Source organism: Podarcis liolepis, assembly GCF_965112155.1.
Source record: "Podarcis liolepis genome assembly, chromosome: 3".
Lineage (NCBI taxonomy): Eukaryota > Metazoa > Chordata > Lepidosauria > Squamata > Lacertidae > Podarcis > Podarcis liolepis.
The window spans coordinates 92,526,894-92,542,552 of NC_139557.1; positions in this window are offsets into that span (position 1 = coordinate 92,526,894).

Sequence of the window (15,659 nt, forward strand, 5' to 3'; positions counted from 1 at the left end):
CGTGTTTGTATTAATAAAACATTCCTAATATTGTGAGATGCTCTAACAGCTGTATTTTAGAGACATTACACAAAACAAAACAAAAAATTACCGTGAAAATCCCTGAAACAAGAAGTAATCGACTATAGAATAACAATAATCAAAAAATTAACTAGACTTAAACAAAGACTTTACGAGATGCCGGCTACAAAACTCGTTTCACTGAACTAATCAGTTTCCTCAGAAGGAAATAAAGAAAAAATAAGATTTTAAGTGATATCAAACAAGTTCAAGAGCAGGGCTGAAAATGCTTCCTCGAGTTTACAAAAAAGGTATGAAAACCTCAATGACAAGTTTTAAACATAGCCCCATTTAAGAGAATCCAGCAGTAGTGATAAGAAATTGAGGTTTTAAAGTTTCAAACAAACTCAAAAAACAGGGCAGAAACTCAAAAAAGTTTTAAACATAACTCTATTTAAGAGAACCAAGCAGTAGTAATAAGAAATTGAGGTCTGAGGTTTCAAACAAACTCAAAAACAGGGCTGAGGCGCTCTTGGCTGCTGATGTTAAAGGTTTGAAAACCTCAATGACAATATTTAAACATAGCCCTGTTAAGGAGGACCAAGCAATAGTAATACAAAATAAAGGTTTGAAGTTTCAAACAGACTCAAAAACAGGGCAGAGACTCAAACAAGTTTTAAACATAGCCCTATTAAGAAATTGAGGTTTTAAGTTTCAAACAGACTCAAAAACACGGCTGAAGCGCTCCTGACTGCTGATGTTAAGGACTCTGTATTTTAGAGAGGTGGCAGAAGCAAGGCAAGTAGGATGAACACTTTGGCTGGAGGTGTGGTTATCTTCTGCTTCAGCAGGTGACCTGACATTATAACCTGGTTAGGGGGATTATCCTTTCTCTCCCCACTCCCCTTAACACATACAATGTGGAAAGGCTGAAGGCCTGCTGGGCAGAGAGCTACTTTGCCTCTACAGGCCCCAGAGAGGTTGTGCCCTGTTTTTCTTGGCACGTGAAGTTCAAGCATTGTGCAGGCGCGCACACACTCACACAGATCTCCTGCAGTTAATCCGGGAGCCCAATTTCCCTTTCACTTCAGCTTGCCTTTGTGCTCCCTCCACGTCCTGAATGAAAAAGGACCCTTTCTTCTCCTCATCTTCCCCAACAGAATCTGCATTTCCGTTTTATTAACTGGCCTGCAGCTAAAGGCTTTTAAAACGGGACTCGTTAGAAAAGCACACAGGCACTAAACTTATTATTAGAGCTTACAGAGGCCTTGGCTGCCCCCCTCCTTGCCCAGTGCTAATTATTGCTAGACCTGAAACAAATTACAATTTTCTGAGTCCATCAAGAAATTGATCTTTGTGTTGTTCTTATTGCAGCTGATTTCATACCTGTCATAATTATGAAGAAACTCTGGTTTCAGCTAACTTAAATGCTTTGGCATTTAGAGTCTTTTATTTATATTTTTCTCTGGGGAATTTTGTAAGAATGCTTTGTATGTCAAAATATCTCTAGGTGGTCAACAATAATGAAATAAAAGAACCACATAGAAAACTGTAAAACACAGAACACACCAGTTGCTGATGTAATACAATTTACAGAGTTATCAGAAGCATTTGTTATCAAGATGTTATGAAGCCAGGAATGTCTGGCTAAACAGGAAAGTTTAAGCAGGCTCTGAAATGGTAATGTAGTCTGTTCCTTCCTATGGGACATTTATTAATATAGAAGAGTTGTTGTTGCTGAGTACACACCATTGTCACTGATAATTAATTGGGGAGTCACAAATCCTTGCTGATCTACTTCAAACCAACGCTAGATTTACCAGTACATTCTTATCTACCTTCTGCTGCCCCTGATTTAGCCATCATAATATATATAACTGTTAGGCTATATCTTCGCCCTTATTAATCATTTTTTAATCTGTTTTTCATTTGGTTTTGCAGACACATTTTCTTTACATTAAAAAAAAATCACCACAGAAACAACACACATTCTTTACCATCACAGGTTTCTGATTTGATCCTGGAATGTCCCGGTTTTCCTTAGGATGTCCCTATTTTCGTTGGAAAAATGTTGGAGGGTATGGCGTTATCCAATACCCGAGCCATCTGAAGGCAATCTTGTATAGGGAAGGTTTTTTTTTAAAAAAATGTTTAATGTTTAATTATGTTTTATATATGTTGGAAGCTGCCCAGAGTGACTGGGGCAACCCAGTAAGATGTGTGGGGTATAAATAGTAAAATTATCATTATGGAATGGGAAGTCCCTATTGTCATCAGAGAAATGTTGGAGGGTATGAACTAGCTGATGATGCAAAAGGGATCCTGTTTCTGAGATGCTGGAGAGCCACTGCTTTCATTCATTCATTCATTCATTCATTCATTCATTCATTCATTCATTCACTGCCCTTCACAACATTAAAGCACAATTTTAAAAACAGCTCCAACAAATTGACACCCTACAGATGTTGTCAGAGTTGCAGTCTGACAACATCTGGAGGGCACCAGGTTGGCGAAGGCTGGGATGCTTTCCCACGGAGCTCCTCTTCTGTTCTTCCTTTGGTAGACTTTGGTCTATCTGCACTATAGATTTACAATGCTATGATTATAACACTTCAAACAGTCATAGCCTTCCCTGAAAAAGGAAAGCCCTATTCCCCACACAGAGCTACAATTCTTAGAGCTCTCTGAGAAGAGAGACTGATTGTCAAACCACTCTGAGAATAGGGGTCTCCTACCAACTCTCAGTGGGATGCGGGTGGGGCTGTGGGTTAAACCACAGAGCCTAGGATTTGCTGATCAGAAGGTTGGTGGTTCAAATCCCTGCAACGGGGTGAGCTTCTGTTGCTCGCTCCCTGCTCCTGCCAACCTAGCAGTTCGAAAGCATGTCAAAGTGCAAGTAGGTAAATAGGTACCACTCCGGCGGGAAGGTAAACAGCGTTTCTGTGCGCTGCTCTGGTTCGCCAGAAGCGGCTTAGTCATGCTGGCCACATGACCCGAAAGCTGTACGCCGGCTCCCTTGGCCAATAAAGCGAGATGAGCGCCGCAACCCCAGAGTCGTCCGCGACTGGACCTAACAGTCAGGGGTCCCTTTACCTTTACCTTACCAACTCTCAGTACCCTTAGCAAACTACATTCCCCATAATTACTTGAGAGTGGGGAAGCCATGACCATTTAAAGTGGCATGATACTGCTTTAGATGTATAGTGCAGATTGGGACTCATCCAATAGCTTTCTTAGGTGCCATACATTAATTAAACTCAGCTGTTGAATCTCTTGGCATTATTGAAAGCAGACATTTCCCACGCATAGATCTTAACCATATTGCCAGGAATGTAATATTAAAAGCCACCACTTCCTGAAATTGTGTCACTGCTATAGAACCAAGGGTGGGGAGGTGGGAGGGAATTATTGTAATTCCTTGAGATGATGAAATGAGGCTGTGAACACTTGGCGAATAATAAAAATTAATAGTAACAAAACTACATTGCGACTCCAGTATGTGGGGAGGCACAATTTCTGACCTCTGAGCCCCAATAGTTTATATCATGCCAGAATGCACATCTTTCACCAGGGGGCCATCAACCTGTACACTAAGACAGAAATGAGCAAAATAAACAAGTTTGGGACACTGCAAAGACAGGTACCTTCCCTTCGCTCCCCATTTATTAAAACAGTTCCTGCTATGCAGATTGCACATTCCTCTGCCTCCACCATCACCACTCACTGCATATGTTACAAATTGATGGTGGACAGCTGGGATGGAGAACATAGGAAGGAAAGGCAGGGGAACCAAGGACACATTGCCTCCTCAAGGACATTTAAGGTTTAAGGTGCTGGTTTTGACCTTTAAAGCCCTATGCAGCCTAGGACCCACGTACCTACAGGACCGCCAGTCCTGGTATGCCCCGCAGAGGACATAAGGTCCACAAATGACAACACTTTGGAGTTCCCAAGTCGCAAGGTGGTTAGGTTGGTCTCAACTAGGACCAGGGCCTTTTCAGTACTGGCCCCGACTTGGTGGAACGCTCTGTCACAAGAGACTAGGGCCCTGCGGGACTTGACATCTTTCCACAGGGCCTGCAAGACAGAGCTGTTCCACCTGGCCTTTGGTTTGGACTCAATCTGACCCTAATATTTCCCTCCCCTTAAAGTTTTGATCTATGGACTACTTTTAAAATGAGGCTGCATTTTAAATTGTATTTTAACCTATATTTTAAATTCATTTTTTCCCTATTATGTTTTTATTGTAATTTTATTGGTGTTAGCCACCCTGAGCCTGGCTCTGGCCGGGGAGGGTGGGGTATGTATGTATGTATGTATGTATGTATTTATTTATATTTTTATAAAATATGACTGTTGTACCACAAGCAGAATATGTTTTGAGGGATGCTGCAGGGTGTATGCCTGCTATTTTCTTGCTATTTTGTATTTACTTACTGTGTATTCCTCCCCACAGCTGAGAATGTATAGGATACGGTGACTGTTTCACCAGCTTATTTCCACCCTGCAACATAATTGGTGCATAGGACTGCTCTGCCTGTGCCTTTAAGAATGACATCTATCCATCATGATAAAAAGGAGAATATTCCTAATGAATGTACTTTAAATGTATGATGATGATTGAATGTTCTGCTAGATCAGTGTTTCCCAACCTTTTCCCGACCACGACCCCCTTCCGACCTTGTTTTCTTCCTGTGCTCCCCCGGCATAGCCGGGGGGGCAGCTGCCCCCAAAAGTACAAAATCAACACGAATCAATACAAATCTGAGGTTCTGCCCCCCTAACAAAAACCCCCATCCTATTGGTAGAAAGGTAGCTATTTAAATGTTGTGTTTGTAAATATACAAAATACAATTACATCAAATGATAGGAACATAATGAAATATTGTTGAAGCAGAAAAACGTAGAATCGTGGACAGATGTCCACCCAACCTCTGCTTAGAAACCTCCAAGGAAGGAGAGTCCAGAACCTCCAGAGGGAGATCCATCTTCCATGTATTATAAAAAGTAAACAACACTTATTTGACCCCAGTTATTTGACACAGAGCATCTTAAAAAGCAGAGACATCACCTTGCCGACAAAGCTCCGTATAGTTAAAGCTTTGGTTTTCCCAGTAGTGATGTATGGAAGTGAGAGCTGGACCATAAAGAAGGCTGATCGCCGAAGAATTGATGCTTTTGAATTATGGTGCTGGAGGAGACTCTTGAGAGTCCCATGGACTGCAAGAAGATCAAACCTATCCATTCTAAAGGAAATCAGCCCTGAGTGCTCACTGGAAGGACAGATCCTGAAGCTGAGGCTCCAATACTTTGGCCACCTCATGAGAAGAGAAGACTCCATGGAAAAGACCCTGATGTTGGGAAAGATTGAGGGCACAAGTAGAAGGGGATGACAGAGAACGAGATGGTTGGACAATGTTCTCGAAGCTACCAACATGAGTTTGACCAAACTGCGGGAGACAGTGGAAGACAGGAGTGCCTGGCGTGCTCTGGTCCACGGGGTCAGGAAGAGTCGGACACCACTAAACAACTAAACGACAACAAATTTGACACAGAGGGGGAAACCTACAGATTCAGCCCAAAAGGCTAGAGTCGGGCTGCCATCGGCCTGCTGCCTGACCCTCAGTCACCTTACAGCAATTTCCCCCCTTCACTTCTCTCTGTGGCCCCCTAGCCTCATGCTGTTCCCCCCTATTTATGCATTTTTCACCTGTGGCCCCCTTGGAATATCCTGGAGGCCTACATGGCCCCTGGTTCAGAAACACTGTGCTAGATTAGTGATGAAATATTTGCTGTCTACTCCAATACATTTATTTTCACCCAAAGTAACACTATTGTTTTAATCACTAAATTCCCTTGTCTCCCCAACTAAAAGCCACTGCAGATGTATCAGAAACTTTCAAATACAATTCCGCTTCACAAAACTGAGCAAAGATGAGAAGCTGACTGTATATTCCCCTGCCAAAAAAAAAAAAGATTATTGCCAAGCAAAACTCAATATTAGTAGCAATGTAGACATCATGCCAGCAGGTGGCGATCTACAACACATAATGTAAAGTCTTGGCTTTCAGTGCCTGGTGTTATTGAGTTCAGATGACTTTCAGTATGAAAATCCTTGAAGTCATGAAGTAAAAGGCTTTTTAAGGGAAAGTAGAAGAATTTCTACAATGGGCATTCAAGGTAGTGAGAGGCAAGCAACTATACAGTGTCAGTGCAGTTGAGAAGATGTCTTATTCATTTATGCTGGGAAGATTAATCACTATAGCAACATTATTCTACAGGAATATATAGAGTGGGCAAAATCTGAATGCTTGAGTTCAGTTGCAAATACCTTAATTGAGAAGCATCTCAAATATGAAATGCAAGTTCGTTTATAACTCATCATAATGAGTTCTTCACAAAGAGCAAAATACATTTATATATTTTACAAATATATCAATCACTTCTATGTTGTTAAAACTTGGTTTCATTTAAGTCTTATTGAAGAACATAAGAAGAGTGTACAGTGGTACCTCAGGTTAAGAACTTAATTCATTCTGGGGGTCCATTCTTAACCTGAAAGTGTTCTTAACCTGAGGTACCACTTTAGCTAATGGGGCCTCCCACTGCTGCCGCACTGCTGCTGCGCGATTTCTGTTCTCATCCTGAAGCAAAATTCTTAACCTGAGGTACTATTTCTGGGTTAGCGGAGTTTGTAACCTGAAGCGTCTGTAACCTGAGGTACCACTGTACTAGATCAGGCCAAAGGCCCATCTAAACTACCACTCTGTTTTAAAAACGCTCTAGGCTAGAGGAAGCCTACAATCAGGGCATTAGTGCAACAGCATTCTCCCCATCCACAATTATTACTTTCTTTCTTTCTTTTGTCCTGAATCTTCCAAAATTCAGCTTTCTTGAATATCTAGCATTCTAGTAAAAAGGTAAAAAGGTAAAGGTACCCCTGCCCGTACAGGCCAGTCTTGCCAGACTCTAGGGTTGTGCGCTCATCTCACTCTATAGGCCGGGAGCCAGCGCTGTCCGCAGACACTTCCGGTTCACGTGGCCAGCGTGACAAGCTGCATCTGGCGAGCCAGCGCAGCACACGGAACGGCGTTTACCTTCCCGCTGGTAAGCGGTCCCTATTTATCTACTTGCACCCGAGGGTGCTTTCGAACTGCTAGGTTGGCAGGCACTGGGACCGAACGACAGAAGCGCACCCCGCCGCGGGGATTCGATCCACCGACCACGCGATCGGCAAGTCCTAGGCGCTGAGGTTTTACCCACAGTGCCACCCGCATCCCAGCATTCTAGTATTTTTAGAATTATAAGATTTACCACACTGTTCATAACCTCACACAACTCTATCAAGTCCCTGCTTACTCACCTCTTCTCCAAACTAAAAAGCTCCATTATGTCCTAACCTTTCCTCCTAGGGCAGTTGCCCCATCCCCTTGGATCATTTTGGTTTCCCTTCTCTGAAAACTTTTTCCCAATATCTGTGCCGGAAGGGGCTGGTGGGGAGTTGTACTCTGAAACAATCTGGAGGGCATCAGGCTAGCAAAGGCTGGCCAAAGTTGGCCAGGCATTTCGTGTCCTCCTCTGCATTGCTTCCATGTCAAGGAAAGCCCATATTTGAAAGGAACAGTACCAGACATGACCCCGATCTGCCTGTGAGCTGCTCTGGAATGAAGATGTAGAAGTTCAGCATTACGACACTAAAGCAAGCAGTGCCTGATTCCTTCTACTGTGAACTTAGTGGGTGTCACTACCCTCTTTGAACTTTTTTTTAATCACCCCTGTCAATGCCACACTGCTGTGAACTGCAGGCCTTTAGCTTGGTGCAGCTGCAAAACCATTTTTTGCTAAGGGCGTGTATTATGTTCAGTATTGTGCTATTGATGGAAGGGCAGAGTCAGGGCGAGGGAACGACCTTAATGTCAGATCTCTGGATTAAAGCTTTTCTCCTGAGTGGCAGATTTATTCCACATGAGACTCGAAAACATGCGTCTCCAGCTTTCCATCCCATCCCCCACTTCCCAATCACGCTCCAGATGTAACAATATCGCTGCCTGAAACTCACCAGCATTACAGCCATCTATGTTGACGTCTTGCCGTTCAATCGGTTTTTCAGCAAACATTGTTTTTGTATCAGGAAAGTTAGCCGTTCCTCATCCAATTTTGACCATTTTCAGAGAGTTGCACTTCCTCACGCCACCTCAACATCTGTTTTCACAGAAGAGCTGAGCCTTAAAATATTCTCCTAAACAGATCTTGCAGATAAATAGCAGCTGGCTGCAACTTCGTAGAGATATATAGCAAGTACCTAGCTTTCCCACCAATTTTCTTCTTGACTTTGGATATATCACTCAATAGGTTGCTGTTTCCTTGGAGGTGAGAGAAGGGCGATAGTCCTCCCTTCCCCTCAAATATTTCTTCTCTCCTTGGAATTAATGATGCTTTTTCAACCGATTTGCTCTTTGTGATGGGTCAACTGGTCCCACCGCTCTGCAGAAATCACAGCTAAATGAGCCCTGACAGATGGTCATTCAGCCTCTGCTTAAAAACCCCTAGCAAAGGAGCAGTGGTGTAGCGTGGGGGGTGCACGGGGGCCCGGCCGCACTGGGCGCAACATCTGGGGGTTAGGGGGTGCAAATCCACGGGTTAGGGGGCGCAAATTACTTGCTTTGCCCTGGGTGCTGACAACCTATGCTACGCCACTGCAAGGGAGAGTCCACCTCCTTCCTAGGGAGTCCATTCCATAGATGAACAGCTAGTTATTTCTGATGTTTAGTCAGAATCTCCTTTCTGGTAATTGGAATCCATTGGTTCAGGTCCTAGCCTCTGGAACAGCAGAAACAAGCTTCCTCCATCTTCTGTGGGACAGCCCTTCAGGTGTTTGAAGATGGCACCTGGAGAAGCAGGCCATCAGACTCATCAAACCATAGAGTTGGGGCTTGTAGAACACTCAGCCCAACTTCCTGCTCAAAGCAGGAAATCCAAAGCAAGAGCATTCCCAAGAGATATAACAAACTTGGGGGGCTCTGCTCCCCCACTCGCTCTGCTGACCAACTCTTTCCCACACCATGCAACTACTAAGCCCTTCTTCAACCTTCCCAGCCACATTTCTGAAGCAATGTCTCTCAATATTATTATTATTATTATTATTATTATTATTATTATTATTATTATTCTATTGTTCAGCCCTGCTTGCACTCCTGTTTCCACCTTCACCCTCATTACCATGCCTGTTCCTTCCCCTTCTTTTCCGCCACCACACTTGTACACCACCACCACCACCACCATCGTAAACTTAACTGCACTAGCCAAAGGCCATGGCATCATCCAAAAACATCGACAATCGTTGCATATACAATAAAACCAACCACTTGCACACGGACCAACCTTCTGGATGTTCCTCATCCCACACATTGTAACTACTAAGCCCCTTTTTTACCCCCCCCCCCTTCTGAAGCCACCACCCCTTCTATTCTGCAACCCTCTTTGTACACCCTATTTTCCCCTTCTCCCCATAGTCTTGTCTCCACCTTGCTCCATTTTTGCACATTCTCCTTTGAGCACAGATGCCTATGTAATCCCTGAGATCTCCCCACCTCATGCATTTACTTCCCACTTCCCAATTGCTAAAATTTCTTCTATCCTGCAGCACCACAATGCACCCTGCATTTTCACCTTACTCCTTTTTCCTACACTTCCCCCCTCCCTCCTTTTCTCTTATGGTGCCATCTGGTGGCAGCCATGCAAATCACAGGGTGACAACACTCAAGCAACAGCAGTCAACCAAATACAGTGGTGTCAGGGCTGCCGCCCAGTCCCAGCTCACATAGGACCAAGTCAGCCAGCGTTCAGTTTCGAAGAGTCTTTATTGGATTACAGGTTCCATTTCCAAACTGCAACGTGCAGCCCTACTTCTTCTAGGTCAGAACGACGAAGACCCGTCTGAGTCTCCGCCTCTAGCGCACCAGCTTAATACCCTAGCCTTGCTCCACCTCCTGCGCCTTTCCTTCCGTCTCTGGGTCCTCCTGCCCCCCTGGGTCTCTCTTTTCCTACTCTCTTCTGACGCGGACCCCCCTGACCCTTCCGCCTCCTTGCGGCGGGCTTTGGGACTCGGTTCACTCTCTGGGCTGCTGGCTGCGCCAGCTTCCGTTACATTTGAACTTGGCGCGCGCGCCCAACTCTCCACTTTCCTCTTGATCGTTTCCTCGCTCCCCGAGGTGGGCGTGACTACTCCTGACTCATGCCCTCCCTCCTTCTGAAAGTCTCCGGAGCCCGATATCTGGTCCCCTTTCTCCCCGCTGCTCCCGGCTGGGAACGTGGGTCCCGATCTCCAACTGCTGCTTTCTGATCCCTCTCTGGACCCTTCTTCCTGGGGTGTTCCCCTGCTCTCCCCCCTTGCTCTGGCTGCTGGCGCTCCCTTCTGGGAATCCTCGGACTCGCTAGACAGGCTCGGTGATCTCGGGTCGTCATCCCCACTCATCCTTCCTTCGTATTCCTCCCCCTCGCTCTCTGTCTCCTCCCTTCTCTGCGTCTCTGCTCCTGAACCCCTGACATCCATCCCCCCCTCGAAGCCTCCCCTTCCCCCCTCCCCGCTTTCAAGGGTGGTTGGTGGGTGCTCCGTCATCACGGGAGTGAATGTCGGATACAGTACGCTCCCCGTTGCTGGCCGCCAACTGAAGACCTCCGAGTCTTCCTCCCCGCGTTCGTCAACGGTGGTCTCCTCCGCCTCCATCTCGGTGCCGCCGTGCTCGAAACCAAGGTCCTCCCCGCAAACGTCCATGTCCGTCTCTGCGTCTGTCGCTGGACCTGGTGTCTCCTGCCACTTCCGGCGCCACTGCTCCTCTGGCCGATCGTCCCACCAATACGAGTTGTCGGACGCCGAACCCTCCGGTGACCCCTCTGGGGAACGTGTGCGCGGTGCGGGTTCCCCTTCCGAGTCGAAGCCATGGAACGTGCTGGAGGAAAGCGTGGGCGTGAACAACCAGTCGTCGAAGAAGCCCGCTGGCATAGGTCTGTGTGGGAAAAGGGCATGAAACTCATCCTTGAGCAGGGGTTCCTCCAAGGCGTAGTCCGGCACCCAGCTATTAGTACTGGCCCGGGTGCCCTCCCTTGCTAGTAGATATTCTACTCCGTCTTCCCCCCATCTGGAGTCCAAAATCTCCGTGACTTCGTTGATGGGGTCCTGCTGTGGCAATCTTCCCACCTCCGTCCGCTCCGGAGACTGACTCGGTGCCGTTCCTGGTTCCTGGAACCTGTGCGGTGCCCTGTAGGGAGTGAGCACCGACCTGTGGAACACCGGATGCATCCTGGAACCCTCTGGTAGCACCAGCCGGAAAGCCACCGGGTTGATCTGCGCTTCGACTCGGTATGGACCGAGTTGCTTGTGCCCTAGCTTCCTCTTGGCTAACGATCGGGTCGGCACCGCGTGGGCTGCCAACCAGACCCAGTCTCCCACTCGGATCTCCTCGCCAACTCGCCTGTGCTTTTCAGCTTGGACCTTGTATGCGTGCTTCGCCAGCTCCAGCTGCCGTCTGAGTTGATCGTGGACCTCTTGCAACTCAGATGCGAAAGCGTCCGCCGTCTGTGGTTCCCCTTCCCCCACTCTGTCCAGTCCCGGGAAGGTTCTGGGATTCCTCCCATTGTTGGCGAAGAACGGCGTCACCCCTGTGGATACGTGTTTCGTGTTGTTGTAGGCGAATTCGGCGAGCGGCAGGTAATCCACCCACGTCGCCGGCTGTTGATTGGCATAGCATCTCAGGTACTGCTGCATGATGGCATTGACCCTCTCCGCTTGCCCGTTGGTCTGCGGGTGCCTTGCCGATGTCAGGTTGATCTTGACGTTCAGGAAGCCCATCAGCTTTTGCCAGAAATTCGAGATGAACTGGCGTCCGCGGTCGGACAGTATAGACCGTGGCAGCCCGTGCACTTTGAACACGTGATCTATGAACAATTTGGCTGTTTGTTCTGCCGTGGCCACCTTCGCACACGGTATGAAATGTGCCATCTTGGTGAACAAGTCCACCACCACTAGTACAGCTGTCTTGCCTCTCGAGCTGGGTAGATCCGTGACAAAGTCCAGGGCCACCCTCTCCCATGGTTCAAACGGCGTTTGCAGCGGTTCCAGCAGTCCCGCCGGTGGTTTGTGCACCGGCTTGGCCCTCTGGCAGGTGTCGCACCTCGCGACGTAGTCCGCGACTTCCCCCCTCAGTCTGGGCCACCAAAAGTCTCTTGCGACCAATTCCACCGTTTTTTCTGTGCCAAAGTGCCCGGCCGTGGGTGCGTCGTGCAGTTGCTGCAGTACCCGGGCGCGAAGTTCGTCTCCCGGCACGTAGACGGCCCCTTTACGTAAGAGCAAGCCGTCTCGTATCTGGAACTCGTCGCCCTTCGCCGTGCCCTTGTGCACCTCTGCCATCTTCGCCTGCGCGAAGGAGTCGTCCTGCAACGCCCTTCGCACCGCATCCAGGTCTACTGTGGCTGAAGCGCACGCCCACGCTGTTGGCGCGAAGATGTGCATGGCCGCCGCTGGCGTCGCCTCTTCGAGGTACTGCGGTTTTCGGGACAGGGCATCCGCCATGATGTTGGTGTCGCCCGGGACGTACTCAATTCGGAAATTGAAGTCAGCAAAGAACTCCGCCCAACGGATCTGCCTCTGGTTCAGGAACCGAGCCGTGCGCCAGTGCTCCAGATTCTTGTGGTCCGTGCAGACCTGCACCGTGTGCTTGGCGCCGATCAGGAAGTGCCTCCACGCCTTGAAAGCTGCATGAATGGCAAGCAGCTCCCTATCCCAGATGGTGTAGTTCTGCTCCGACTTGCTGAGCTTTCTGGAGTAGAACGCCCCCGGCCTCCAGACCCCCTGCGGGTCCTTCTGCAGCAGTACCGCTCCCACTGCTCTATCGGACGCGTCTGTCTCCACCCTCAGCGGTCTGCTGGGGTCGATATGCAGCAGTTGCTCTTCCGACGCGAAGAGACGCTTGAGTGTCTGAAAGGACCGCTCCGCCTGCTCCGTCCAGATGAATTTCTTTTTCTTGGAGCTTAGCGTGTCCGTAATAGCTGCCGTCTGCATCGCGAACCCCTTGATGAACTTGCGATAGAAATTGGCGAATCCGACAAACCTCTGGACCTCTTTCCGGTTGCGCGGGCTCTTCCAATCCAACACCGCACGAACCTTGGCGCTGTCCATGGCTAGCCCCTTGTCCGACAGCTTGTAACCCAAGAAATCCACCTCCGTCGTGTCGAACTGGCACTTCTCCAGTTTGGCGTACAGTCTATGCTGCTGCAGCCTCTTCAGCACCTCCCGAACGTCCTGGTCGTGTGCTTGCTGCGAGTCAGAGAATATCAGGATGTCATCCAGAAAGCAGACGCACTTCTTGTAGAGGAGTCCCGCCAACACGTGATGCATAAAAGCTTGAAAAACGTGGGAGCCATTTTGCAATCCAAAAGGCATAACTCTATATTCGTAGGTGCGCAGAGGCGTGAACATGGCTGTCTTCCACTCATCGCCCTCCCTCATACGGATGAGATTGTACGCTCCTCGCAGGTCCAACTTGGTGAACACGCGTCCCTTGCGCACCGTCGCCAGCAGGTCGTCAATCCTGGGCATAGGGAAATCGGAGGGCTTGGTCATTCTGTTTAAGAGGCGGTAATCCACGACCAATCTTTTTTGGGGCGTGTCCTTTTTCTTCACGAAGAAAACAGGACTGCCCCCTACTGCGCTGGACTCCCGGATGAAACCGCGCTGCAAATTGTGATCGATGAACTGTTTGAGTTCCTGTAGTTCGTCCTCAGACATGGAATATAGCTTCCCCTTCGGCAGCGTCGCCCCTGGCAGGAGGTCAATCTTGCAGTCATATTGCCTGTGCGGTGGTAGCTTGTCTGCCTCTTTCTCGCAGAAGACCTCCAGAAAGTCCGCGTATTTGTGGGGAACTGCTTGCAACGTTCCCAACTGCAGTTGTGAGTCCTCCTCCTCCCCCTCCTGCCTGGGCAGGATGCAGTGTTCTGCGCAGTAAGAGGAGCCGAAGATCAGCTGTCTCTGGTACCAAGCCAGCGTTGGACTGTGCCTGTCCAGCCAACTCATGCCCAACACAATGGGCGTGTCCGACAGTCGGGTGACATTAAAACTGATGACTTCCCTGTGGTTACCAAGTTGCATCACCATTGGTGGCGTCTGCTTCACCACCTGCCCCCCTAGCAACTCTCTGCCATCCACTGTGACGACTTGCAGGGGCAGAGTGGCAGGCAGCAGCTTTATAGCGTGCTGCTCCACAAAATCCTGTGCTATAAAGTCTGCGTTGCTTCCAGAATCCACAGAAAGCGGCACTTCGATGGTGACTCCATTGGGTAGCTGGAGAGACGCTGTGAGTTGCACTACTGGTTTGGGTGGGAGGGGGTCCGTGGGTTGCAATATCGCTGGGGACTGCTTCACTGATGCGTCTGGCTGGGCCCCAGTGCCTCTGTCTCCAGCCAGACATCGTCGTTTCCCTGCTGGTCTTCGCTGCATTGTGTGGCCACTTTCACCGTTGTGGAGGCTGCAGTGTGCTTGGAGCTCCTCTGGGGACACTCTTTCGCCAAGTGTTGAGGGCTCTCGCATATGTAACACTTCCTGGTCCCTCTAGGAGGTTTAGTCTTGCCTGCTGTCGGTGCAGAGGCTCTGCTAGCTGACTGAGCCCTGGCGCCTCCCACTTCCATAGGTTCCACTCCCCCTCCTGGCGGAGGTGTGGATTGCGCACGCGCTGCTTCCCTTGGAACGAAAGAGAAACTTCTCGCTGCTTCGCGCCCTCCACGTCCTTCATCTCTGCACCATGGACGTTCTTCCAGCCTCACCCCCACAGTCAGCGCCCTTTGGACCACCTCCTGCGTGCTTCGGGGCCTCTCCCCCCTCGCAATTTCATCCTTCACAGCAGAGCTGAGACCCTCCCAGAACAGGTCCCTGACTGGGGGCGAGTCCCGGTCCCATTCCAATGCACTGACCAGCGCAAAAAAGCGGGCGTGGTACTGTCGGACGCTCGCCCTCCCTTGTTTCAGTCCATGAATCTCCCGTCGGGCAAGATCCACATCAATGGTAGACAAAAAACATGCATCCATCGCTTTGATAAAGGCATCTGCATTCTGAAGCGCCGGATCTTTATCCCTCCACAAATTGCGCAGCCACGCCTTCGCATCCCCATGCAAATGGGACAGTATAAACCCCACTTTCTCTTGCTCATCTCTAAAGTCTTTTGCCAGCAGTTGCAGTGCGCACATCACATCTGCTCGAAAGTTGGGGTACTGTTGTAAATTCCCATCGAAGTGAGCCACCAGCCCTCCTGCTCTCCGTGCCAACCCAACCCCCTCCGGTCTGGGTCCTGGCTGCCCATGCTTAACCCATGCTTCAAACCTGGCGTGGAGATCTCGGTAGGCGGCTGCCACATCCTCCTCCCTTTTCTTGGATGCCAGTACCTCCGCATTCAATTGGGTAACTGCCTGTTGCAGCGCTGAAACTTTCTCTGCTTCCGTCATCTTTGCCAACCGTCGTGAGCTTGCTCCCACACACCGATCCCCTCCTCCAGCTGCTTCTGTCTCCGCTGCGAGGTATCAGGTGTCAGAAGCTTGTTGAGACGGGTCTTACTGTCAGGGCTGCCGCCCAGTCCCAGCTCACATAGGACCAAGTCAGCCAGCGTTCAGTTTCG